At 40.7% G+C, this 21,796-nt stretch overlaps 1 protein-coding gene across 5 annotated transcripts in view; it reads left to right on the plus strand.

Moving 5' to 3' along the window:
- The window catches only part of XIAP (X-linked inhibitor of apoptosis), a 59,743-nt gene that overhangs the window by 13,708 nt on the left and 24,239 nt on the right, over positions 1-21,796 (plus strand). The gene's annotated exons all lie outside the window — the stretch shown is intronic.

The raw sequence follows: 21,796 nt of genomic DNA on the forward strand, positions 1-21,796 counted from the left end.
CCTGCCAACCAGGGAACCCAGTGCGGGGCTCGATCCCAGGATCCTAGGATCATGACTTGAGCCAAAGGCAGACGATTTAATGACTGAGCCACCCAGGTGTCCCTAAAATCTTTTTTTTTTTTTTTTTTTTTTTTTTTTGGTAAAGAAAGCGTTCCTTATATCTGAAAGATAAAAGATGAAAGAACGAGGGGCACCTGGGTGGCTCAGTGGGTTAAAGCCTCTGCCTTCGGCTCAAGTCATGATCCCAGAGTCCTGGAATTGAGCCCCACATCGGGCTTTCAGATCAGCGGGAAGCCTGCTTCCCCCTCTCTCTGCCTGCCTCTCTGCCTACTTGAGATCTCTGTCAAATAAATAAATAAATAACCTTAAAAAAAAAAGACGAAAGAACAAGTGATATTATAAACAAGTCATAAAGAATCCTAATCAACCTCTTCAGTTCTTTATAGTATTATGTAATTAGTACTTGTTCTGTTAAATCCAGCTTTTACATTTGTTCCAAAAATTCTCACCCAGTTCAGTTTTATGATCTTAAAGTTATTGGAAACCCATATTCTAGTGTACCTGTTGAGTCCTTTCTATAGGGCTCCACTCAGGGCAGGGAGCCTACTTAAAAAGGAAAAGCAAAGAGTCCTTCCCATGAATTTCTCTGAAGGTGAAACACTTGTGCGGAACATTTGCAAAAGCATCAGAGTAAATAAGTGTAAGTAGCAAAAGCCTTTAACATGGCAATGGTTAAAGATCTGATGAGTGTTTGTTATAATGCGGTTGACAAGGAAATTTGGTTGTTTTGGTGAGATACATTTTAAGATGGCAAGCATACCAGTATGTAACAGATTTTTAGAATTTTTTCAGAATTTAGAATATTTTATAATTTTTTTCCTTAAGGTTTTATTTTTAAGTAATCTCTGCACCCAACTTGGGGCTCAAACCTATAACCCTGAGATCAAGAGTTGCACCCTCGACTAACTGAGCCAGCCAGGCACCGCCAGATTTCTAGAAATTTCATATGAGGGGTGCCTTGGTGGCTCAGTTATTAAGTGTCTGCCTTCGGCTCTGGTCATGATCTCAGGGTCCTGGGATGGAGCCCTGCATCAGGCTCCCTGCTGGCGGGGAAACCTGCTTTGCCCTCCCCCACTCCCACTACTTGTATTCCCTCTCTCACTGTGTCTCTCTCTGTCAAATAAATAAATAAAATCTTTTTTTTAAATTCATATGATTTGTGGAACACTTAGGTTTAGGAAGATTATTATCAGTTATTTGACAATGCTTCCCATGTAATTTAACATACCAAATGAGCCTAATTAGTTAATATCTCACTTTTTATAAGGAGAGAACAAATCTTTTGAGAGGTTCAAGGGTGCCCTTTGGAAAAATCCCCAAACTAGTTTGAAGTCAAAAAGACTTTATTTGTAATTTAATTTTTGAAAACTTTGTCAAAAATACCAAAATACTTTAAAACATTTGACTAAATAGGATCAGAGATGATTATGAAACATTATTTAACCAGAGTGACAAAAGATTTTATGGGCAAATACAAAAGCTTACATAGTTGTGAGCAAAACCAATCAAAGAGCTGATAAAGCACAGGAAATTATTTTAATAAAATACAAAATCTTTGCTTTCTAAGAAGATTACTTAAAAGGTAAAGAAAAACCTTTCACAGTCTCTTAAATTAGCAGACCAATAGTCCAAGGAAACATTATCCTTTTAGCGAATGAAAAATTGAGTTTTAATTTTACGTAAGTGTACTACCAATATTAAAGCTTATTTTAAAAACCCTTGTGGGGTGCCTGCGTGTCTCAGTAGGTTAAGCATCTGCCTTCAGCTCAGGTCATGATCTCCAGGTCCTGGGATTGGCCCTGTGTCCAGCTCCCTGCTCAGCAGGGATTCTTCTTATCCCTCTGCCTCTGCGCCTCCCCTGCTGGCACACTCTTTCACTCAAATAAATAAAATCTTCTTTAAAAAATTAAATTTAACAAAAACCCTAATTTTTATTTTTTTTAAAAGATTTTATCTATTTATTTGACAGACAGAGATCACAAGTAGGCAGAGAAACAGGCAGAGAGAGAGGAGGAAGCAGGCTCCCCACTGAGCAGAGACCCCGATGCAGGGCCCGATTCCAGGACCCTGGGATCATGACCTGAGCCAAAGGCAGAGGCCTCAACCCACTAAGCCACCCAGGCGCCCCCCCTTTTTTTAACAACCCTAATTTTTAAAAGATTTTTATTTATTTGTATGACAGAGAGAGAAATCACAAGTAGGCAGAGAGGCAGGCAGAGAGAGAGGGAGAAGCAAGCTCCCCGCTGAGCAAAGAGCCCGATATGGGGCTCCATCCCAGGACCCTGAGATCATGACCTGAGCTGAAGGCAGAGACTTAACCCACTGAGACACCGAGGCACCCAAACAAAAACCCTTGTAATAACAGTTCAAATTTTTTTAAAGATTTTATTTGAGAGACAGAGAGCCAGAGAGAGAGTATGAGCAGGGAGAGGGAAAGGGAGAAGCCGGCTCCCTGCTTAGTGGGGAGCCCTATTCGGGGCTTGATCCAGGATCCCAGGATCATGACCTGAGCCAAAGGCAGATGCTTAACCAACTGAGCCACCCAGGTGCCCCAACAATTCAATTTTAGCCAGCTTTATTATACCAGGTAGGATTTTCTCTCTCTCTCTCTCTCTGTGTTCCCAACTTTCTGTTTGTCCCTTCTTTTCACCTTTCCCAGTTTGAAATAACCAGATTGACTTCAGGACAAATTACTTTCTTTTCCTATAACACAAATGCATCTCCATACCTCATGCACTTTCATAGCCAAAAACACAACCTGCTTTTTTTTTTCTGGTTAAAACTAATAAGCAATTGTGAACAGTTTACATCAGTATTCTTTTAGATTGGCAAATTTTTGAGTACATTTCATAATTCCTATAAGCATATGCTTCTTCATTTTAGTCTTTTAATGTGGTGTAAAATGTGTTTACTAATAGACCCATATTTATCTTTATGTGTAACAGGAACCCAAAACTAGATAAAAACCTGTGTTCAGTAATTTTTTTTAAAGATTTTATTTATTTATTTGTCAGAGTGAGTACAGGAAGACAGAGTGGCAGGCAGAGGCAGAGGCAGAGGGAGAAGCAGGCTCCCGCTGAGCAAGGAGCCTGATGTGGGACTCCATCCCAGGACACTGGGATCACGACCCAAGCCGAAGGCAGCGGCCCAACCAACAGAGCCACCCAGGCTTCCCCTGTGTTCAGTAATTAATGTTTCATTGTTTATCTTACTTGGAAATTAGATATTCAGTAAACTTCCATCATTTAACTTAGCAAAACTCTAAACTTTAAAGTTACTAAAAAGGGGGCACCAGGGTGGCTCAGTCAGTTAAGCGTCTGCCTTCACCTCAGGTCATTATCCCAGGGTGCTGGAATCAAGCCCTACATCAGCTACCTGCTAGGTAGGAGCCTGCTTCTCTCTCACCCTTTGCCTGCTGCTTTCCCTGCTTAAGCTCTCTCTCTCTCTGCCAAATAAGTAAAATCCTTTAAAAAAGTAAAGTTACCAAAAAAGATTTTAGAAGCTATTTTTATTTTATTTATTTATTTATTTATTTATTTATTTTTTTATTTTAAGATTTTGTTTGTTTATTTGACAGACAGAGATCACAAGTAGGCAGAGAGGCAGACAGAGAAAGAAGAGGAAGCAGGCTCCCCGCTGAGCAGAGAGCCGGATATGGGGCTCCACCCCAGGATCATGACCTGAGTCAAAGGCAGAGGCTTCAACCCATTGAACCACCCAGGTGCCCCTAGAAGCTATTTTTAAGTACACATACTGTAAAATATAGTTAACTGCTCAAAAATTCAACCAAAAACCTCTACCCCACTTAACATCTCACATCTAACTAAATCACTTGCTCCCAACGGTTGTGTTTAGACTACTCAGAAAAACTTCATGAGGCATTAGACAGCCGTCACCCCAAGCTATTTTCTGTAAGAGCTATATACTTGACTAGTAAACCTAAGCAGAATAGAAGTTGAATGTCTGCATTATAATCAGTGTTGATAACTCTAAAAACATGCCTATTTTATATTTTATTTTTTAGATATTTATTTATTTGAGAGAGAGCGAGCCCACATGAAGGAGAGGCAGGGGGAGAGGAAGAGAGTCTCTGAGAACTTTTGGGATACCTAATTTATAAGCATTTAATTTTATAGAGCTTTTTAACAAATTAACTTTAGTAATACCACCTGGAGATAGAAAATGCCACCCATCTACAACACAGAGATAAGTATATAGATAAATGCAGGTAGAGACCTTGTTTTAAAATGTTAGCCATAAGAAGGGTACCTCACTGGCACAGTTGATAGAACATGCATCTCTTGATTTTAGGGTCGTGAGTTCAAGCCCCACGTTGGGCATTTTAGCCATGAGATGGGTATGATAATGCAAAACTCACTAGTTTGTAAAGGAGCAGTTGTGGGGGTGCCTGGGTGGCTGTCGACTTTTTTGTTTCAGCTCAGGTCATGATCTCAGGGTCAGGAGATCAAGCCCCTTCCCAGGCTCTGCTCAGGGCAGAGCCTGCTTGAAATTTTTTTCCCTCCTTCCTCTCCCCCTCGGTTCCTCTCCCGCTCATGTTTGCATGCACACGTGCTCTATCTAAAAAAATAAATAAATAAAATCTTAGAACAGCCAGAATAAGTTTAGCTTACCTGAATAGAAGCCTTTTAGCTCATATTTATGGAGAAGACTTATAAGATTTGTATTTGTCCTTGACAAGTAATATTTAAGGAGGCTGTAGTCTAGAGTTGAGGCACAAAAGCCTTTTTAGAAGTTTGTATTAGCAATAATCGTGTCTCAAATAAATCTCATTGACTGCCACTGTGCAAAGCTAGCAGTTTATATTATAAAAAGGTTTCTGGGGGCGCCTGGGTGGCTCAGTGGGTTAAAGCCTCTGCTTTCGGCTCAGGTCATGATCCCAGGGTCCTGGAATCGAGTCCCACATCCGGCTCTCTGCTCAGCAGGGAGCCTGCTTCCCTTCCTCTCTCTGTCCGCCTTTCTGCCTACTTGTGATCTCTGTCTGTCAAATAAATAAATAAATCTTTAAAAAAAAAAATAAAATAAATAAAAAAATAAAAATGTTTCTGTCCCCTACCCCTTTTTTCCACACCACTCTTAGGAATTGGGCATAGTCTAGGTAAGATTTTACACTTAAAAATCTCAAAGGCACAGGGAAAGAGTACAAGTTCCTCAGATAAATTTCTGCTTCTTAAGGCCAATATTTCAAGCCTTGTGAGATAAATAGAGGTTTGGGGAATGGTAAAAAGGTATAGGTGAACTTTGAATTGCCTCTAGAGTTGCATTTCTAGTTTTGCAAAGATTTGTAAGATAAGGACAGGTGCTCTCAGGCCCTCCAAGAATTGGGTTGCAACTTGAATCCTTACCCAAGAACATTAGAAGATTTTTCTTTCCCTCTGGGTACATAGTTTTATTTCAACTTAGGGGAGGAGGCCAAAAAAGTTCCTGTCACACTCTGAATATTAGCTTTCAACCTGGCCAGTCTCTTACCACAGAACTATGTAAGCTGTAAGCCTTGTGGCCATCATAGGGCTTGAACTCATGACCCTGAGATCATGAGTTGGATATTCTACCAACTGAACCAGCCAGGCATCCCTGGAAAAAAAACCTTTGTCAGTTTTTAGCCAGATAGATAGCAAACATTTTCCAAGTTTAATACAGTTTTGTAAAGTCTGTATAAAGCATTTTATTTTGTTTTATTTTTAAAAATATTTATTTATTTGACAGAGAGATCACAAGTAGGTAGAGCAGCAGGCAGAGGGAGAAGGGGAAGCAGGCTCCCTGCTGAGCTGAGAGCCCGATGTGGGGCTCGATCCCAGGACCCTGAGATCGTGACCTGGGCCGAAGGCAGAGGCTTTAACCCACTGAGCCACCCAGGCGCCCCTGTATAAAGCATTTTAATAAAGGCCTTCTTTCTTAGTGTTCAGTTCAACCTTGAATTCACCTTAAGGGGAAAAGCCTCCCTGTCAGCCCCAAACATCGCCTTCAGTTGATATTTGTAGGAGGGCCTGGGAGAAATTCCAGGCAGGGGGAGGTTTTCAGGAGGTGGTCTGGCTGAGTGGAGTTGTAAATGGCCATTAATTTTTTGAATCCCTCTTTAAATTTGGTAGGCTCCTGAAAGTAGAGGTAAGGGCTTTATAATTTAAAAGATCTGCGTCTAGGGGACATGAAATTCTTAGGGACATTGCCTAGGAGGAAACTGGAGGAGCCTGATTATAAAACCCAGCAAAATAAGCCTTATGTCTGAGCCTTATTGTCCATCCTAGGTACTTCTGTTAAATTTATTTTCTGACTTTCAGTATTTACCTGAGTAACTTCCCTACCCCAGTCTTAGAGATCATGCGGGAGTGCTCCCTGTAAATATTGTAGGGAAGGGGAAGCTGAAACAAGCAGCTGAGTGCTTTAAGGGATTTTCTGGGGAAGGTGAAGGAGCTCTGGGGACTAAAGAATTTGCTGAAGAGATGGACCAGATTTTAAGAAGGTGAATTCATATTGGGGACTTCACAGCTTTTATTCTCATTTCTATTCTTATATCTTGTTAAAGGAATCTCTAAGGCTAGCTCTTCTGTGTCTTTCTGTCTACTTTTTAATTTGGTTTTCCCATAAGTACCATTAAGACAATTGTTTAGGATGAGAGCTCTCTAAAAATTTTTTTCTAATATAGAACTTTTTCATTTCTGAAGATCCATCATCTGGCCACTGAGAAGTAGAATCTGTGTTTTTTAAAGATTTATTTATTTGAGAGTGTGCACTCATGTGAAGTGGGCAGCGGGCAGAGGGAGAGGAGAGAGAATCTTAAGCAGACTCCCCACTGATAAGAGAGCCTGACATGGGGCTCGATCTCCTGACCCTCAGATCATGACCTGAATCGAAATCAAGAGCCAGATGCTTAACTGACTGAACCACCCAGGTGCCCCAACAAGTAGCATCTATTAATGTCAGTAGTGGTTCAAATCAGGAAGCCTTTTTATGGCTTAACCAAGGATGCAAGAGGTATCCTACAAGAGAGTGCAAAAGATGCAGTCCTTACAAGATCCTAAAAATTCACTCCCAAAGATAGTCGAAGAAAGTAAAGCCCTTTGTTGTTACAGGCTGTAAGAGTGGTATGAAAACCATGTCTCTGTTTTCTCGCAAAAAACACCTCCAGTCCCAGACCCACTAATCTGATACCAGGCATTACTAGAATGGGTTTTTTCCAACACTAGGAAAACAAAGAAGGTTGCCATAAAAGCCCCTTATGGACTAGGATGGGACCCCTTCTGACAGACTCCCCTGAGAGCTGGCACAGTTAGGTGAAAAGAGTGCTGCTTGTGATTTCATGTCTCAGAACCCAGTTTCTTTGGCCATCAAGATGCACACTGGTATGTGCATCTTCTGGCTGGCAGAGACAAGAGACAATATTCTCACTGGTCATACAGCCACACTCTCTAAGACAGAACAAGACAAAAGGAAAACCTTATTCAGCTTTTTGTATATGTATGTTAACAGCTTAAGCTAAGCCAATCTCTCGAGCCAAACTAATACCTAAGATGGATGTTCCTGGTTTGGGGATCGTGTGGTGGTTTACAGAGTAACTTGCATGGAATTTTTTCTGAGTTTGACAGGTGACCTAATAGGAATCTAACCTGTTCTGTTCCAACTTACTCTAATACAGGAGTCTTTGGATTACGTGGCCAGTGCTGTAATAGCTCTTAAATACTTGACCTATACCCTCCAATCTTGTGACTTTGGCTTCCAAGATGTTTCTTAGCAGCAGCCTTTACCTCATGTGCTCATTAACCCATAGCAGAGTTTGTATAAACAGACACCGGTCTGGTGAGAACCATGAGTTCACCAATCAGTGAGGCCGGCTTGAACAGCAGACTTATAGGGCCTGAGCCTGTGTTCTCTACCCTATGGTCTTCCTTCTTATGACAACACAGCAGAGACAAAGGAAAACAGTGACTATCTCTGGGAGGAAAAGGATCAATAAAAATCAAAAGTACTCGGGACGCCTGGGTGGCTCAGTGGGTTAAAACCTCTGCCATCAGCTCAGGTCATGATCCCAGGGTCCTGGGATCGAGCCCTGCGTTGGGCTCTCTGCTCAGCAGGGAGCCTGCTTCCTCCTCTCTCTCTGCCTGCCTGTCTGCCTACTTGTGATCTCTGTCTGTCAAATAAATAAATAATCTTTAAAAAAAATGAAAATAAAAAATACTCAAAAAAATCAAGAGTACTCATAATAGATCTTTAGCACAGTGGCTATACCCAAGGAACTAGTTTCACAAATATGTTTTCCTACTAATCTAAATTTAGAAAAGGAAAAAAAGGACTCAGACCACTCTAATTTCCACTGGACCCCGTAGGCAGGGATCCAGAAGACTGACATGGTAAGAATTCTTACCTTCTGCCATGCCTATTGGAGATGCCAGGATTTCTCAGCTGCCGTAGCCCTGGAGCAAGCAGTGATCAGTCAGTAAAGTTGCTCCTGCCTGGCTCACCAACTGTTGGGGAGAAAAGTTTTTTCCTCTGCTATTCCAGGTTCTTTGGCTGGTAAATTGATACAAAACAGAGCAACAGGAGAAAAACAAATTTAAGTATGTACAGAAGCCACATAGGAATATGAGAGCTGCAGGCAGTCAGGTGGTTGAGGCTTATTTGCCATCCGAAGCTGGCGGGGGTGGGGGTTAGGGGTCTGAGACTTCAAAGAGGAGGAAGACCGTTTACAAGAAGGTGGGAAGAACAAATGTTTGATAAACAAATGTTTACCAGACCATACCGAGAGTGTGGGACCAGAGAGGAATTTGATCTCTAGGCCTGGTAGAGCTTTCCCCAGCTTAAGCACACCTAACCCAAATTCTTTGTAGTTTTCTCTAATATCCTCTTCCTGGATGGGGCCCTTTATCTAAATTCCTTTAGGCAGTTAAGGAGAAGGTAAAAGGTTTTTTTGAGTCTTTGGGCCTTGATTTGACTTCAACTTAAAGTAATCCACATGCCAAAGTGGCATATTTTGGGAAAGCTGCTGAATCCCTTCAAGGGAAACCAGAGGATTTCAAGTACAGGGTAGGTAACATGAATGAGGTGACTTCTCGAACTGTTTGATCATGTGTGTATTGTCTCTTTTTTAAATATACATCTAGGGGTGCCTGAGTGGCTCAGTGGGTTAAAGCCTCTGCCTTCGGCTCAGGTCATGATCCCAGGGTCCTGGGATGGAGCCCCACATCGGGCTCTCTACTCAGTGGGGATCCTGGTTCCTCCCCTCTCTGCCTTCCTCTCTGCCTACTTGTGCTCTCTCTCTGTCAAATAAATAAAAATATTTTTAAAAATAAAATGAAATATACATCTAAAATTAGTGTTCAGAAATATGATTTGATGAGGTCATGATACATTTGTATAGTCATGTACTGGTCATTCATTTATGAGACTGATGCACTACCTACTGCGCTAATGAGGCACCTTAGTCATCCATGTAAAATAATGTTCTAATCAAGATAAAGATGGATTTGGGAAGATGCTTATGATACATTATTAAATGGAAAAAAAAAACAAGGGCTCCTGGGTGGCTCAGTCAGTTAAGCATTGGCCTTCTGCTTAGGTCATGAGCCTGGAGTCCCGGGATGGAGCCCCACATTTGGCAGGTGGAGGGGGGGAAATCTCTGCACAGCAGGCAGTCTGTTTCTCGCTCTGCCCCTTTCCTCACTCTCGTGCTCACTCTCACTCACTCTCAAGTAAATAAAACCTTTAAAAAAAAAAAAGATAAAAAGCAAGTTATAAAATACCATGTATAATAAATCCCCTCTAGAAATATTTATAATGTTATGTGTACATTCACACAGAAAAGTCTTTTTTTAAAGATTTTATTTATTTATTTGACAGAGAGATCACAAGTAGGTAGAGAGGCAGGCAGAGAGAGAGGAGGAAGCAGGCTACCTGTGGAGCAGAAAGCCCAGTGCGGGGCTCAATCCCAGGACCCTGGGATCATGACCTGAGCCAAAGGCAGAGGCTTTAACCCACTGAGCTACCCAGGCGCCCCTGGAAAGGGTCTTAAAAGGTTAAATATACTAAAGGTTGCAGCCTGCATAGTAAGATTCTTTTTTAATTCCCGTCCTTTGAAAAGGAAAACATGAGGGGTACCTAGATGGCTCAGCTGATTAGACATCTGCCTACGGCTCAGGTCATGATCTCGGGGTCCTAGGATCGGTTCTCCCACACTCCGCAGGGAATCTGCTTTTCCCTCTGCTCCTCTTCTTCCCCACCCAATAAATAAAAAATTTTTTGAAGATTTTATTTATTTATTTGTCAGGAAGAGAGCGCGTGGCGCACACACACAAGCAGGCAGAGTGACAGACAGAGGCAGAGAGAGAAGCAGGCTCCCTGCTGAACAAGGAGCCCAATGTGGGACTCAATCCCAGGACCCTAGGATCACGACCTGAGCCAAAGGCAGCGGCTTAACCCACTGAGCCACCCAGGCGTCCCCAAAATCTTCAAAAACTTTTAAAAAAAAAGAAAGAAACCATTTGTATTAAAGATTGATTTAATGTCCATCTTGAGATTTTTTTTTTTCTGCCTGTTCAGATTTTAGCAAAGGTTTTGATCTGGGCTCTGAATAAGCATAAATATTAATTATGTCATGGATCTACAGTTTGGACTGTAGATGGTTTGTTTTTTAATCAGAGGCAGCTGATTAGCAAGCATGGTAAATTGCTTAAGTTTTGAACAGTTGCCAATAAAATGAAAGAGGGAATAGTAATAGTGATGTCGAGCCTTTTTATGATCTTTAATGAATTATTGAGCCCCAAACCTGTGTATTCTTCATGCAGAACATTGTTTTGGGAAACACAGGTGCATAATTTGTTAAAAGATGAGGGAATGTTAAAAAAAAAAGGAGGGAATATCTTACTGTGTGTCCATTCGGAGCAACTGTACCTGTGGAATTAATTATTATAAATAATTAGGCAAAGACTGGAGGTCTGTGCTCAAAATTTAAGTATTACTCTGACTTTATAAATCAAGTATAGAGCATGTAATTTATAACTCTATTTATTGATTCTAAGTATGCCTTTTCAGGTGTCTATAGAAGTAGGTTTCACGATCAAGTACCTATTGTATATGGCACTATTCATAAGTTTAGGTTATTGACTGAACTTATAAGCTAAGTGCTCATTAATGTCATTTAGTTATTTGAATGACTCTGGTGCTTAATTTTAGGGAATGAACTTTTGATTTGATTGAATGTAATTAATCTCAAAAACGTTTTGTTGACCATTAATATAAAGTTAAAAGAGGGGTGCGTGGCTGGCTCAGTTGGAAGAGCATGCGACTCTTGATCTCAGGGTTGTGAGTTTGAGCCCCACATTGAGTGTAGAGATTACTTAAAGTTAAAAGAATTATAATATGTCATGGTTTGAAGAACCCTACTAGGATAAACAAACAATTTGGCTAAAATTTGAAAATTTTTAAAAGATTTTATTTATTTATTCGACAGAGATCACAAGTAGGCAGAGAGGCAGGCAGAGAAAGAGGGGGAAGTAGGCTCCCCACTGAGCAGAGAACCACACACTTGGGGCTTTATCCCTGGACCCTGGGATCATGACCTGAGCCCAAGGCAGAGGCTTTAACCCACTGAGCCACCCAGGTGCCCCAATGAGAGAGAATCTTAAGATAAATTTGAAATTACAGTATTTTATGGTGAACACATAAAATTTTGATTGTACTATGAAAAATTTTATGAATCCTATATTTTTGAAATGTGATTTTTAAGTTTTTATTTAAGTAATCTCTCCACTTAAGATTCAAAGGCTACTCCTACTGGGCCAGCCAGGGGCCCCTAAAATGTGATTTTAGTATAGGTTTTTTTTTTAAGATTTTATTTATTTATTTGACAGAGATCACAAGTAGGCAGAGAAGCAGGCAGAGAGAGAGGAGGAAGCAGGCTCCCTCCCGAGCAGAGAGGGAGCCTGATGTGGCGCTCGATCCCAGGACCCTGGGATCATGACCTGAGCTGAAGGCAAAGGCTTTAACCCACTGAGCCAAGCAGGCGCCCCTAGTATAGGTTTTAATCACTGAAGAATTATGCTGTTTGCATGGTATGCCTGTATTTCCTATTTTGTTCACATTTCTGAAGCATATATTAATAATTTTTAGTGCTCACCATAATCTCAAGTGTCTTAGGGAGATGGTGGGTGGGATGTGGTGTAATATTAGCAGTAACCTACTAGAGATGGTTTTGCCCACCATTCATTAAGCACTACTGTATGTTGATTTCCTTAGGCATTGGGAATACAGGTGTGGTAAGACAATCCTTGCCAAAAAGGACCATTCTAACAATGTACTGCGTATATACACACATACAGACATGCATACAGAAATTATTACATCTTGTCCTAGTAAAACTTGGGTCATCAGCAAATTGTATAGAGGATATAGTAGGGGCACAAAGAGTAATCTTTCTGGGGTTTGGAGTGGAAGAATCTGCAAGGATGTTGTAAATGAGATTCTTAAAAACACACATTTTCTGAGTTTTAAACAGATGCCTTTATTTAATTACATAATGTATTTAAGCATAATAGTGCTGCAGTGGGAGCTAATAGGGATATATTGCTTGCATAATTCCTGTCCAATTTTTAACATCATTGTTACTAGTTTTTTTAGGGCTGCCATAGCATGGTACCACAAACTGAGTGGCTTAAATAAACAGAAATTTATTTTCTCACAGTTCCGGAGGCTAGAAATTGGAAATGAAGGTATTGGCAGGGCCACATTCTCTCTGAAGATTCTGGAGACAGTCTGTTCCATACCTTTCTTGTAGCTTCTGGAGTTGCCACTGATCCTTGGTGTTCCTTGGCTTATTGATGGTGCATTATCACTGCAGTCTCTGCCTCCACCTTCACATGGCCATCTTCCCTATGTGCCTCTCTGTCTGTGTTTCTTCTCTTACTCGGACTTCAGTCCTTATAAGGGCCCATCCTAATGACCTCATCTTAACTTGATTACATCTGCAAAGAACCAGTTTCCAAGTAAGTTCACATTCCTAACCAGTGGTTAGGACTTAAACATACCTTTTGTGGGGGCATGATTCAACCTGCAACAATCATTTAGTTCCCTTTGTACTGTGCCGTATCATCAATATAATTACTTAAGAAATGCATTTTCATGATGAGAGGTTAACAAAGCCCCTGGTTGCAGGAATAATGCTAAGAATTTGTAGTTCAGGGGTGCCTAGGTGGCTCAGTTGCCTGAGTGGCTGCCTTGGGTTCCAGTTGTGATCCTGGGGTCCTGGGATGGAGCCCTGCCTCACATTGGGCTCCCTGCTCAGCAGGGAGCCTGCTTCTTCTCTCCCTCTCCTGCTCCCCTTGCTTGTGCTCTCTCTCAGGTATTCTCTCTCTCTCAAATAAATAAAATCTTAAAAAATTTGTAGTTCATTAAGTGAGCCTGTAGTGATTGGATAAATGTCTTCCAGAGACCAGAAGAGTGAAGCATAGACGGATTGTAGAGATCTGTGAGCTTGATATAAAAAAAAACCCACCACTAAATCTTCTGCTATTTATTTGTTAAGAAAGGTGATTTATTATTCAGGTGCTATTTTGACTTCAAAAATTTTAATGGGTATTTATAGTATTTAATTTCAGTCATCAGAGACATCATCCTAGTTAGCCATCTTAAATAAATTTATATTAATTTGCAGACTTTTCATCACTGGTACACATCTGAAACCGCGTAGTTATATTTTCAAAGGTGCTGTGATACTGAAACTCATGATATTATGGGGTACATTGTTTTTTTAAATTACCTTAGCCAGTAATAATTGACTACCGAACAACTTTTAAAAAAAATATTAATCTTTGTTTCAAGTAAGGCAGGTATTGTTAAAAAGCTTAATACATTTCTGAATAGTGTTCTTTTATTAAATCTAACAAAAAATACTTCTCTTTGCATGGGATTTTTTTTCTATTGCGTTTAACACTAGAGGTTGGGTTTTTTTTCCTTTTTCAATTAATCAGGATTTTCTTTTTTTTTTCTTTTTTTTAACCATTTAGAGAATATGCCCTTCAGAATGTAGTCATTTGGGTCTTCCATTGTTTTAATAGCACACAACTGTTTCTAAAGGCATGCATGGGGCGCCTGGGTAGCGCAGTTGGTTAAATGGGTCATAATCTCAGGGTTGTGACATCGAGCCTCGCGTCGAGGCTGCATGGGGCTCTGCACTCAGTGCAGAGTCTGCTTAAGACTCTCTGTGCCCTGCCCCTCCCCCCAAAAAAATAAAACCTTTTAAAAAAAATAAAGGTGTCCATAGCAGACCTACCATAAAATTAATTGGGGTGCCTGGCTGGCTCAGTAGAGCATGTGACTCTTGATCTTGGGGTCCTAAGTTTGAGCCCCACATTGTGCATAGAGATTAGTTAATGAAATAAATAGATTTGGGGGCAATTACCCATAAACTGTAAGGAATTTATATACTTCATGATATTCTTAATTTCTATATACATGTATACTATAGTGCTTTTGCACACTGTACAATGATAAATACCAGGGAAGTCAGGCAAAGAATGAAAGTTAGCAGCCTTAGTCTTCTTTTTTTTTAAGATTTTTATTGATTTATTTGGCAGAGAGAGCACAAGTAAGCAGAGTGGCAGGCAGAGTGGCAGGCAGAGGCAGAGAGAGAAGCAGGCTTTCCACTAAGCAAGAAGCCTGATGCGTGACTTGATCCCAGATCCTGGGATCATGACCTGAGCCGAAGGCAGCGGCTTAACCAACTAAGCCACCCAGGCATCCCAGCAGCCTTACTCTTAATTGTTCTAAGTGGATATGCGAGAAATAAATAGCCTAATGAAAATAATATGGATGACAAACTCTACCTGTCAATAATAAATACCACAACTTTCTTCTAAAGTGTAGTCAGTGATCCTAGAATAATCCCGCTGAAGAAGATCTAAAATCTTTGTATAAACCTGCGCGCAGATTTATCTGTGTTTAAATTTGTGCACAAATCTGTCCTGTGTGTAAAAATCTTTCAATCTATGTGTATTTTGGTTTCAAAACAATTCACACTACTTGAATACATTAAAAAGGTTCAAAAGTGTGCTAACGTATGTGTAGACACAGCAAAAAGAATGCTTTCAATGAGAGGGAATGAAGATAAGACTTAAAGGAGAGTCTCCTATATTACCAGAGTCCGTGTCATTAACTGCATTTAGTAATGAATTATACCTGTTTGGAACTAGTTTATAAATACGTAAGCTGTAAGATGAACGGAGCGAATGTTAAAAACTCACAGAATTTCATAATTCAGGAACATAGCTTCAGTGTTTAATAATATGGAAAGAAGCTCCTAAAAACAGCCAGTTGGGGGGCGCCTGGGTGGCTCAGTGGGTTAAGCCTTCGCCTTTGGCTCAGGTCATGATCCCGGGGTCCTGGGAGCGAGCCCTGCATCGGGCTCTCTGCTCAGCGGGGAGCCTGCTTCCTTTCCTCTCTCTGCCTGCCTCTCTGCCTACTTGTGATCTCTCTCTGTCAAATAAATAAATAAAAATCTTAGAAAAAAAAAACCCAGCCAGTTGGCTTGCTTTCTTAAAAGTTAGAAAAGACTGCATTTCAGAAAATGATTTGTAATGATTAGGAACAGAAGAATATTAATAAATAAAATATTGGGGTACCTGGGTGGCTCAGTGGTTAAGCATCTGCCTTTGGCTCAGGTCATGATCCCAGGTTCCTGGGATGGCCCTGCCTTGGGCTTTCTCCTCAGCCAGAAGCCTGCTTCTCCCTCTCCCACTCCCCTTGCTTGTACCCCGCCCCTGCTTGCTCGCGCTCTCTCTCTCTCTCTCTCTCATAAATAAATAAATAAAACCTTTTAAAAAAGAAAATATTGAAAACATAAGAACTGAGGTCCTCAGGGTAGAAAAAGATAAGAATTAGACTTCATATTAGAATTTGAAGAATGTAGTTGAAAGAAAAATTAACTAGGATCTTTGTAACAGGTTAAATATTAAACCACCTCAAATAGAAGTGATTTTGTCCTCTCAACCTACTTCTGAAAATGTACAGTTAACATCTAGTTTTCCATATAAAAAAGCACATAATTTCATTAGCAAAGGTCCCTTTGGTTTAGCCTTAAAATCACATCTGATCCAGGGCTCTTGTCTGGCACAGTTGGTGAAACATGTGACTCTTGATCTCAAGGTTGTGAGTTTAAGCCCTGTGTTTGGCATAGCATTTACTTAAAAATATTTTTTTTAATTAAAAATCACCTGTAATCTACCAGTTCATACTAACAATTGCCAAACTAGCATTTAAACAGCTTTATCAAGATACTTGTCACCTACCGTAAAATTAAAGTGTGCAATTCTGTTGCCATTTAGTATATTCACAGTTGTGCAACCATCAGTACAGTCTAATTTAGAATATTTTCATTACTCTGAAGAGAAAACCCAGTAACCGGGGCACCTGGGTGGCTCAGTGGGTTAAGCCGCTGCCTTCGGCTCAGATCCTGATCTTGGGGTTCTAGGATCAAGTCCCGCATCGAGTTCTCTGCTCAGTGGGGAGCCTGCTTCACTCTCTCTCTCTGCCTGCCTCTCTGCCTACTTGTGATCTCTGCCCGTCAAATAAATTAAAAAAAAAAAGAAAGAAAACCCAGTAACCATTTGCAGTCACTTTCTAGTCCCCTTCTGCCCTAGCTGTGCACAATCACTAATCTACTTCCTGTTTCTATTTATTTTCATAACATTTTAAACTTGCAACACTATTGTTCTCATACCTATTCCAGGTCACTGACTCAGAGGTTTAGAAGTTCTTCAAGTAGCCATATTTACAAGTCCTATGACATCTTCATTCATAAAACATTCAAATGATGACTTCATAATATGATTGTTCCATATTCTAAGAGGTTTTGATCTGGGTCATGTGTTTCAAATTCTGTTTGTGCCACTTGATAGGGATGTTACACTCAGAAGGAACAGAACCATTTTGTCCAGACTCAAAATGAAGTTTATTCAATGTGTGTTAACCATTCCAGGCTTTCTGATAGTGAGAAGAGCTTTAGGAATCTTTTGTAGCATACATTATCTTCAGTAATAATGTCATCTTCATCACTGTCTTCATCCTTTGGTCAAAGTTTGGTTTAATTTGCTGTGGATAGCCAAGAAGGCTATTATCGGTAGATTTGCTAGAGCTGCTGGAAGTCCTACTGTTCGTAACGTTATTCTGGTTTACTTGTCTGGCTGTTATGATGAAATTGCATCTGTTTCAGTCATCCTGTTACTTGATCAAAACTCTTTTCTGAAACGTCTATGCCATTAACTTCTAAAACTTCATCATGAATATTCAGTAATCCTGCGCTGTAAACCAGAAAGATCCCTGGGACTTACCAAAGCCGTGTAGTGTCTCCCTTGGGCTTTCTGAAACCATTCTGGCTATCGAGTCCTGGAGAATGTTCAGTCCTGTGTTTGTAAAGATAAACTAACCCTATGATGTTTTTCTGGGAGGATATTCATGGCTGTAATAGAAGATGCAAGTCTAACAGCTTGGGACATACCAATGACTGGGTGTTGAGGAAGCACAATGCATTGAGTAAACATTTTCCTTCTTTGTTAGCATGTCTATACCTTAGGCACTAAGGTAGTGCCTCTTTCTTAAGGTAGAGGCCTCTTCCTCTTTTTGCATAAAGATCCTAAGTGTGGGTTGTCTGTTGAAACACCTTTGTGATAATTATTATTTGTAGGTAGTAAGTCTCCCTGAAGTCTCCATAGCTTAATAAATTGTCAGCATTAGGTATCTTATGAACATGTCGTAGTAATCCATAAAACTACTCAAAATGTCCAAGGTTTGCTCTTTCTAGCAAAAAACCAACAAAATTAATTGCCAGACCTGCTCTTCACCTCCAGGATGCCCTGGCAACCACTGTCCTGCTGAGTGTTGGGCTGCCTCTGTGTGGAGTGCCCGTTGGGCGCATGTGCACCCTCAGCTGCAGCCCAGGAATCCACAGCTCAGCAGATGCACCTATCACAGTAGCTTGGATCTTGGTGCTCAGCTCCACTGAGCTCCACGGGGCTTTCACAGGGCAGCAAGGAGTGGTCTGGCAGCGCAGCGGGTAGAGGCACAATTCCTTCCACCTCTCTGCCGGGCTCCAGTGCAGGAGGTTGAGGGGGCAGTTAGCCTATCCACCTCCCCCATGACTAGGCTCCTGACCTGGGCCTGGGCTCCTGATCCGGGCCAACAGTGCCAGCCTGAGAGACTGTAAGTGAAAATATTATTAAAGACATTTTGCAGGGTGATGGGGCAGACATTCTGGAGAAAAGGATCACCTGTGTTCCTGTCATCCTAACATAATTTACTCACTTAACATAAGTTATCTTATGATAAAAGAAAGGGAGGTGCCTGGCTGGATGTGTTGGTGAAGCATGCAACTCTTGATCTTGGGGTCGTGAGTTCAAGCCCCATGTTTGGGTAGAGTTTGCTTTTAAAAAATTACCTTACAGGTCTTATCCATGAGTATATGTTGTCATGCAGTGGCAATCTAATGTACAAATTACTTTATGTCCTATTCCCCATTAAAATAACCTTTTTTCTATATATTTAAAAACTTTAGTAATTAAAGCTGGAGGTATAGTAACTTTTGGGGGCTTAGTCTTTAAGCATCTGCCTTCAGCTCAGGTCATGATGCCAGGGTCCTGGGATCAAGTCCCACGGTCAGGCTCCCTACTTGGCCGGGAGTCTGCTTCTGCCTCTCCCTCTCCCTGCTGTTCTGCCTGCTTGTGCTCAGGATCTCAATCTCTCTCTCTCCCTGGCAAATAAATAAATAAATAAATCTTTAAACAAAAGAAAAAGAAACTTTTGTATTATGTGCAGATATCAGTAGGTGGTTTTATGTGTATATTTTTCTCTTCCCTCTAATCCCCCCCCATTACCACATTTTTTTTTAAAGATTTTATTTATTTATTTGTCAGAGAGAGAGCGAGCGAGAGCGAGCACAGGCAGACAGAGTGGAAGGCAGAGTCAGAGGGAGAAGCAGGCTCCCTGCAGAGCAAGGAGCCCGATGTGGGACTCGATCCCAGGACGCTGGGATCACGACCTGAGCCGAAGGCAGCTGCTTAACCAACTGAGCCACCCAGGCGTCCCCCATTACCACATTTTTGATAGATTAACAATCGATCACTCCTCGGTACCCATTCATGGCTGTCTTTACCCAGTTGACTACGCTAAATATGTATGTGTACTGTGTATGTATGTATATGTACATGTATGTGTATTTTTTGGGTATGTATATATTTTAAACAACATCTCACTATCTTGAAATCGTCCATATCCTTCGTATAAACATGTAGCACTGCTTGCTGATTCTTTCTGCGCCCGTGTTGGTTTCCGTGATACCATTTTCCCAACGACCATTCCATTCAAGATTACTGACTACCTAGCCCCTTTAATATCAGAGATTTCTTTGACATCTTTCTCTCAGTGCCTTCTTACCTTTCTGCTTACCCAATATAAAGCCTGAGAGTGTGCTTTCACAGAGAAGCCTTAAATGATCTCAGCATACTTTATTATGTTTAGACCTTTTCACATCTAAAGCTTTTTATCACCCTCCTCCAATATCTGTACCCCATTTTCTTCTTTATTCACAATTCCCGTGCTTCATCTATGCTTATTTTCTAAATATCATCTCTCCCACCTTCATTTCACCTAAATCCTTTATTTAAAAAATCCTCTCTCTCATCCCTTTTCTTTGGTGCCTTCCGCCAATCCCAAGGTTTCTATCTGTTGTCAGTCATTTTTCTCCCTTTCACCCCTAACCTCTGGTAATTCTGCTTTTGCTCCCTTCAACAAAAGCTCACACTCTGATAATGTATGTGCAGTGTTCAGTTGGGTGCTTCTGAGTAAATATCTGCTTTTCAAAACAGTGAAATCTAAACTATTAGCATGGAAATAACCATTGGGAAGATGAGGTCTCCACTTGAAAGCTTCAAATCGAGATTCTCCTGCTATTATTGAATGATGGAGTTTTATATAATAATATCTGAAATGGGGTGACTACTTGAACCATACAAAATGTCCACTATTGCAAAATGAGAATAGATCCTTGATTTTATACTTCTGTTTTGATTGACCTGAGAAATAAAACTTAGCACTTCAGAGAAGGTAATTTTCATATGTTTGGATTATATTGAGCATTAATTCCTCAGGGTCATTATGGACTTAGAAATGTTTTGTTCTGCCTCCTAGTGTATGCCCAAGTGCCTTCTCATGATGGGAAAAATCTATAAGACCCCAGTCCATTCTGCACTGCTGTTGATTGTTCGAACAGTTCCTCCTTGTATTGAGTTAAAATCTGCTGGCTAGAATTATATTCATTGACTCAGCCTCTCTCCTCAGGCTACACTGAATTTGATCCCTTTCCTATATAACAGCCCTTTAGATAGCTAACGGTAATTATTCTGTCCTCTACAGCTCTCTCTCTCTCTCCATATTTTTTTCCCTTTGAGATAAACACTCTCAGCTCTTCTACCTGTTCCTCACTGAGCACCAGTTTCATCATCCCGATTGCTGTCTATAGATAGGACGCTTTGTTAATGTTCCTTCTGAAGTGTTTTCAGTACTGAAAATAATAATCAGTGTGTAGCTGAATTGGGTCCAGGCCTTGTATATCTGGACATTAATGCAGCCTGGAGTTGCTTTAAATTTCTTTTTAGTAGCCATTTGATACTGGCTCATAATGAATTTTTTAAAAAATAAGCTCTGTAAGCTCTGTACCCAACATGGGGCTTGAACATATGACCCCAAGATCAAGAGTCTCAGGCTCTACCAACTGAGCAACCCAGGCACCCCTCATAATGGAATTTTTAATTAACTAAAATCCCAAGATTTTAATATAGAGATTTGCCTTCACATGACTTCTTTCCAAACCAAGTTTCCATTTTCCTTTAGTTGTACAACAAATTTCTAAAGTCAGAATGTAATGTTTAATAACCCTGTGAAATTTCATCTCAGCCTGTCAGCCAGCCTTAGTTTCTTTGAATTTTGATTTTTGTCATCTAGCTTACGCTGATTGAACAAGGGGTCTTTTTTTTTTAAAAAAGATTTTATTTATTTATTTGACAGACAGAGATCACAAGTAGGCTGAGAGGCAGGCAGAGAGAGAGGAAGCAGGCTCCCCGCCGAGCAGAGAGCCTGATGCGGGCCTCAATTCCAGGTCTCTGGGATCATGACCTGAGCCGAAGGCAGAGACCTCAACCCACTGAGCCACCCAGGTGCCCCTGAACAAGGGGTCTTGAAGCTAGTGTCAGAATGTTTTCAGACATCTGGGAAACAATAATGAAGAATCATGGAGTCTATCTTCCAAAAATTGTTGTATGCAGATAATATCTCAGCTCTTGTGGTATATATGAATTACTACCATGTAAATTGACAAGGCCAATTGAAAGGCTAAAGTTTGTTGAGCCTGCAGGACAGAAGCCTTGTGTTGAACATTATTCTGAGATGATGTTCTAAGACATATTGTGCCAACATAATGCCAGGGCTCCTTATTCTTCCCAAGAAATCAATTATTGCACATAGGAAGTAGAGACAGAATTATTGTGACTTTTTTTTCCCAAGCATATACTGAGCACAGTATTAGGAACAGTGTGAGATTCTGGAGAATCAGGTTGCCTGAGGCAACTCTGATTTACACCTGTTGTCCTAGTGTAATTATTAGTAGCATCATTTTTCACTTCCCAAAGTGTCTAGGTTTGGAGGATGAATTATCTGGCCATCCTTCTCATAATCCAGCTAGTTCCTT

This window comes from Mustela erminea, chromosome X, assembly GCF_009829155.1.
Source record: "Mustela erminea isolate mMusErm1 chromosome X, mMusErm1.Pri, whole genome shotgun sequence".
Classification (NCBI taxonomy): domain Eukaryota; kingdom Metazoa; phylum Chordata; class Mammalia; order Carnivora; family Mustelidae; genus Mustela; species Mustela erminea.